This window comes from Poecilia latipinna, unplaced genomic scaffold (genome assembly GCF_001443285.1).
Source record: "Poecilia latipinna isolate Pla-1442-1.1 unplaced genomic scaffold, P_latipinna-1.0 Scaffold141, whole genome shotgun sequence".
In the NCBI taxonomy this organism is placed as follows: domain Eukaryota; kingdom Metazoa; phylum Chordata; class Actinopteri; order Cyprinodontiformes; family Poeciliidae; genus Poecilia; species Poecilia latipinna.
In genome coordinates, this window is record NW_015112757.1 from 475,438 (window position 1) to 482,469 (window position 7,032).

The 7,032-nt window shown below is 36.8% G+C and overlaps 1 long non-coding RNA gene across 1 annotated transcript; it reads left to right on the top strand.

The window, feature by feature from the left end:
* The first annotated feature begins 264 nt into the window (after nucleotides 1-264).
* Nucleotides 265-3,949, top strand: LOC106945345 (uncharacterized). Its single transcript, XR_001424540.1, has 3 exons — nucleotides 265-327; nucleotides 1,610-1,712; nucleotides 1,879-3,949. It is a non-coding gene; the product is annotated as an uncharacterized LOC106945345 (long non-coding RNA).
* Nucleotides 3,950-7,032: the final 3,083 nt, after the last annotated feature.

Genomic DNA, 7,032 nt, shown 5'->3' on the forward strand with positions numbered 1-7,032 from the left:
GTGTGCCTGTGCTTTCGTACCTCATAGTGGAGCGAGCTTGTCCCCAGCGGTCCAGGTGTAATTGGGTTAGTGACAACCAGGACAATGTGACACCTGCAGGTCTCAGCTGTGCCTCTCCCCGCTGAACTGGCCTGGAGTCAGCTGGAGCTCTGTCATCTGGACTGGGCTCTGCTGCGACGGGCTACACCGGGACCAGCTCCAGGGTTAGAGGCACGGCTGGCCACAAAACAAATATCAGACTAAATCCTGACCTTTTATCTCAGCAGCACACAGTCGGGGCAGACTGTGTCTCTTAAGAAAGAGAAACAACATGTGGACGGAGAGAAGGTACAGACATCCTCAAGTTTTTTTTTTCTTCCACAAATAAATAAAGTGGGTCATTTATAAAGAGAATGATGAAGTGCAAGACTTCAGTTTATACAGTTGTCTGTAAATCAGTGACCTTTTAAAGAAATAGAAAATCGAATCTAAAAAGATTTGTTGGATAAGTTAAATCGATTGTATAAAAACCAGGACTGAAAGAAATGTTGGTCTCTAAAATTTATTGTCAGTTTATCAAGTTGCCGATGTTAGTGGTCACCATGAGAAAACAACATAGTTTTATCTGTCCTAAGTTAACGAAAATATAGAAAATTAAAAGTAAAGGTGTAATGCGAGTGAATGTAAATCTAGAAAGTGTGGCATGCATTTGTACATTTTTGCCCATTCTTCCTTGATTGGATGAAAGGCATCTGTGAACATCAATTTGTCCCGTCAGACCATCATTTTCCAAAAATGAATGAAATTTTTGCCATTGTATATTTCAACCCAGATGGTTTATAGTTATATATAAAATTGTACACATTGTTTCTTTTTTTTGTTTAATAAATCTATTTAAAAATTACTTTTAGCAATGTACCATTGCTATTTTCCTCTGCTTCTTAAAATGTACCTATTGTAAGAGACGTAGAAAAGACGACACAAAATGATCGTGAAAACGAGCTTAATTGGGCGATTAAAATAAATTCTTTACCAACCAGAAAAGCAAACATTCTGAAAAAGAGAAACATTTTTCTTATCTTAATCATTACATGCTTTACACTGGTTTTGCATGCACTGCAACTACATTTGAGGTGAGGATGTATATTTCATGCTATCCCTCTCAACAGGCATGCACATGTGTTTTGCACATTGGTCAGTGGCTGCACATGCACAGCTTGTTACGTCCAAGGAATCATTATATTTAATAAATCACCTTCTTGCTTTTCATCAAGGTGACTGACTACACAGGAAGAACTGTGGCTTCAGCAGCTTCTGAATCGAAGTTGAGAAAACTGTCCATAACTGTGATAAATAAAAGAAAACTAATAATTTAATTGCAAATTATTAGCTGTTTCAGCAGCTTCAGAAGGATGCAGCCAATGTGGAGTAAAGCAAAGATAGGCATCCTGTATGAATGCATTAGTTTTAAAATTGCACACAATTATATATACTATATATAATGCAAAGGCTGATTTTTAACAGCTTTATGAGTTCCCTCCGCCCTCTCACTCACACACACATAAAAAAAAGACATACTTCACCCTTCAGTGGATGGGGAGAACAAGCCAACTGTGCTTTCTTCCTAAAGGCTCTCTCTAGCCTCCGCGTTCCTTCCTCGCGTCATGCAGGGATGCGTCAGACAAACACCACTGGCCTGTGACAGTTCCCTCGTGCCCCCTTCCTCTCATCAGGTAAAATTTGTGATCACAAACTGATATCAAACCAACATCTCCCTGTCACATCACATTTCTGCTGCTTATGTCGGGGAACTGTCTCTCTAGGCCAGAGTGGCGGCAGACCATGCTAACCAGCACGACGCCGTCGGAAGCTAATAAATCATCTGTGGTTTTATTTCAGATTTATTTGGACCGTAATGAAGACGCGACGGGCCCCGGGCTGTAACCGACGGCGACAGGGTGACACTGATGAATGGCTGAAGGTGCGTTCTCTACAGCTGGAAGGAAAGGGAGGACTGTCATTTCTGCAATACTGCACTCGGAGTGTCTGTGCGAGTCTGCCTCGCAGACCTGTTAGATCAAACAGTGGGAGAGTAAACAGGATATTTATGGAACATGTGTAACTATTACTCACACAAAGGTTGCTACCGCTGCTTTGTTATCACCTTTATCTTTATCATCATTACCAAAATAATGGGGCTGCATCAACAAATCTCAGAACAAAACGTCCTCGCATTAATAATTACAAGTAACGACTTTATCATCGTTACAGTCCGACACAATTATTAGATAATCATCACCCCCTCAGCATTTACATTTAGAATTATCAACACTAATTTACAACGGTATTGGCTTTATCATATGTATTTTATCATCTAGATGTCAACATAATGTGCTGCGCTGTCCCCATAGCATTTACTTTTGTATTTATATTCATCAATCTCAGTTTGATTGGCAGGATTTTAGCAAACATAATTAAGCTATAACAATTTGTTTACCTTTAGCATTAGCACTAGCATTGGTATGATAAACATTCCAGCCTCCATCAATCAAATGACCTCTTTTTTGAGCACTTAATCATCACCATACCTTCAAAATTCAAAATTAGTTTCATGATGCTTCCACTCTATTTGCTAAGATAACTCAAGGTTCAAAGTTCAAGGTTTCTTATTTGCCATTTGTGCATGATAAGAAACCTTATCATGCAGGCTCATGGGCATTTTTGAGCAGGGTTCTCTCGGTCAACAGTTAAGGGACAAAATTGACACAATGTCAAAAATATATAAGATATGAATAAGTACTAGACAAGATGGTGGAATATAAACACAAACTTAATTCTTGAAGTAGAAAAGTGGATTCAGAAATTTATATTGAAGAGATAGCTAAATATCTAGCTAGCAAGATAGCGTGTCTTTCTTGCAGTTCAAAACATTGAAGAGGTCGAGGTCCCGATTAAAGTATTTGTTGATATCTGGGACTCGTTGCTGTAGTCAACTCCTGATGCCTGTTGTTGGTCTACTTTCTGTGATTTTATGTTGCCACGTTCCCTCACAATCCATGCAGTTGATTTTAGCACTGAAAACATTGGCACATTAGTTTGTAAACTTATCAAATCTGGATTTTTCAGTGATATTTGTTTTTAGCTGTTTAGCATTGTGCTAACAGTGGCATCTGTTCCAACAGATACCAACGTACTGCTGAGATGCACACTTCAAACCAAAACTTTTGTTTAAGCTGTTTTCAATGTCACAAGCCAAATGATCAACTAGTCCTATCAAAAACAAATTAAACATCCAAATGTTAGCATAGCACTTTAGGAAACTGCTCCATATCAAAATATGAAAATCTGAAATTTTGTTATTGGACTGCACTTTAAAGCTTCTCCATCATACACACAGCACTGATCATATTAACTTTAGCATTGAATTATTATAAACAAACACCTCATCTGAACTCACAGAGTCGGTACAGAGCAAAAAAATAAATGTAATTAAAAACACCCCTTTTTAACAAAAATAATTAAATAAATAAATAATAGTGAGCAAAGTAAAAAGGTTTTAATTTTGTTGTCTTCTGTTTGTAAGACTTCTAGCAAAAACCATATTCAAACCTTAATTTTAATATAGCTCTTCTGGGAACATTGAGATGCGGAGTATTTGAAGTCATAATATGAAGCTATTAAAATGTTAATAAGCTATTAGTTCAACACATATTTCATATTATATTTCCTGCACTGTTGAGTAAATGTTACATTTTGTCTGTTTTTATTTCAAACTTTTGTTCACTTTGTCATAAATAACTACTTTGTACCATCTGTATGTTTCTTTTAAGTACCCCAAGTCTTGACAAACACACAAAATTTCCATCTTGTCACATAAAAGGGTCAGTGTAACTGTACTGAAACCTGCTGTACAATATATGAATAAAACATTGCTTTAACCATTTAATAAAAGTTGATCCTTTTCATTCAGTTAATATTCGTTATCATCACTTTCATCAAACCTTTGGCCTCTTTTCCTTCTGATCGCTTTTAGTGCTGTCCTTGCATTGCTGTTCTCTGTAACACTGACTCTGTGAATTAATAGTTTGCTCTTTCTGTGTGTCATCACACTTCTCTCTCTGTCAGCCAAGGACAAATCGACTGAGCCGACTCAATGCTTCAAGCCTGGCAGCTTCCAGTCATGCTGTCAATCAATGAATCCATACAAAGTCTGTCTCATGCAGGGCTGACAGAGTGTGGCGCAGCACTTTGTGAACAGCGCAGAAAGACATGTACACATCATAAACAACACAGAGGAAGAAATCTGACAGCTGGCTTGACGAACTTCTCACTCAACAACAGCTGCTCTGAAAATACATGAAGTTGTTTTTTGTGTGGAAATGCAGAGTAACAAAAAAATAAAATAAAACATCTGCCTTTATTACACAGAGGAATCTGTAACTTTCAGACCACAGGGAATGTTAATGAGGTAAATATGTTCTAAGAAAACTTTAAAGTCTGCATGTCTTTGCCTATAATCTGCGAGATTTGCTGTTATAAAGTCAAAACATGTTTTCTCTGTTTCACAGAAGTGCGTTATGCTCGATTAGTGGTACAAAACTAAACAAAATCCATTTGTCAACTCAGCTGTGGAAAAACTAAGAAGTAACTATTTAAAAAATAGAAAGTCTTTACCTACACAGTAAGATAATAATGTCAACATTCAACTTGACAATATATTACTGTAACTACAGAGTCTCTAATTATTTTTACCATATATTATTATGGAGTGATATTATGTATATTCCAGCCACTTAGTGCCCTTTTGTATGACAATCAAATTACTTAACTTGGTTGTTTTTCACAGAAAGTCAGTGTGTACAGCACCTATGAACGTCTTGGATTATAGCTGGGAAGAGATTTTAGTATAGGAAACATGTTACATTAATGAACATCAGTCAAAAGTTTTACTTTGACAGAATAGTAAATGTCAATACTTAGTGACATAATAAATAATCACAAGCTCATTGAGAAGATATCCAGAGAAAAAATGAATGTTTGTTCTATAAACAGTGGTTTTGTCTCATTCCTCAAAGTTTTGTTAGTGAACAGACAATTCAAACATGTGTAGTTTATCCAGACAAAGCGAGCTTCCCCAGGGTTAATTTTCAAAGGCTTTCCACCTATGATTGTTTGACAGGCACCTACGAAAGCTATCTTGATATCAAAATACAATAACTAGCTGATTATTCAATCAAAAGTGGTCCAGACATAAACGTGATGGCTGGATTTGTAACTTTGACACGTTTCTTAGTCTGGAAGTGAGCAGAAGTGAAACTGAAGAACAAATTTGCCCTGCAGACCCATCAAATATTGTTGCCCGTGTCCAATACATTATAGCAATTTAAAGAACCTTTTTACAATGCATAAATCTTCTATAGCCTACAACATGACGGGAATATGTTAAAAACACATTTGCTTTAACCTCAAAGGATTTGCAGCACATTGGAAAGATTTTCACATTTTGCTATGCTACAACAAACAGAATGGTTTTTGGTTTTATGTGACAAACCAACACAACTTGTGTATTTGGGGGCAAATGTTACATCACTCTCAGTTTATTTTTCCAGATGAAACTGTTAAAACGTCTGGTTTAGATTTGCATTGCGCATCAATGAGTCAACACTTTGCATAAACACCTTACTCTGCTGTTACAGCTGTGAGTCTTTGGAGGGCATTTCTCTGTCAGTGTTGCAGATCTAGAGACCTGCTCCAAATTAGCTCCAGCTTGGTCAAGTTCAGTGGATGTTGTGTCTGCAAACATCACATTTTAAATCGTTCTGCAAATTCTTAATTAGATCTAGGCCCATGCTTTTATCGGACCATCTGAACTACATTAATATGTTTTGATCTGCGCTGTTTTATAGAGGCTCTGAATGTATCTTCAGTATTTAACTTTATCCATTTTCCCATTGACTCTGAACAGCTGCCCTTGCCCTTGTTGAAGCAATTATATCACAAATTAATATAATATACTAAAACTTATAGACATGTTTGATTGTAACTTCATGTGTCAAAAGGTCTGAGTAGTCAAGCAGGGAACTGCACAAAAACATTAAGACGTGGAAGCGTTTTATTTTATTTAAGAGGAATCAATCCAATGTACCTGTATATCAAATAATGTCTAACTTTAAAGTGACATTTGCTGATTAGTGACGTAACAAGTGTGAGCAAATCACATTCTCCTGTAAAAGATGAGAAGCAAGAGTTTATGAAACATCTGGTATTAATTAGTGCAATTAATCAAAGCGTTTCAGACCATTGTGTTGTGGGTTGTTACACGCGGTTCTGTTGTATTTAGGTTTCTGGGCAGAATCACCAGAGAGGTAAGCTTACTGTTAGGTGTGAGGATCAAAAAGAAGCACTCCACCTGACAAGATCCTAACTCTGAGAAGATGGATGGGAATCCTCCTTCATTCTGAAGGGACCACAGCCTGAAGAAGGATGCTGTGCTGCCACAGAACTGGGGACCGGGGTGCTGTAACTCTAATACCGTCTCTCTGTAGCGGTCCCTTAAGATTGCAAAACACACAGTTCCAATCTTATGCTTGAAAGACAACACAGTGAACATCTAAAGATAGGTGTATGTGCATATTTCATTTCTCTGTGTATGGACACTGGGATTATGACCCAGGAATGTAGATTAAAGAAATTGCTCTTTTGGGAAAGTCCCCTGCAAAATGTTTTCAGATTGCAAAGATTTGTTGTTGCCATTTTTATTAACTGAATCCAGGGAATATATAGTTTCCACCATGATGCTGATACTTTTCATTCATATATGATCATTCATAAGACACTCAAGAGAAACTTTTAACTTTGATTTTCCACATGCTGTACAAAAACAACCGATTAAAGTGTTAGATGTAATTTTTTATTATTCAATACTTTCATTGTACAGCTAAACTGACATGAAACACACAACAGTGTTACAACAGCAACTTTTTTTTATAATTGCTGAATAAAAAAAAAAAGTGACAAAAGTCTGTTGAAGAAGATTTTAAGTTATAGTATATT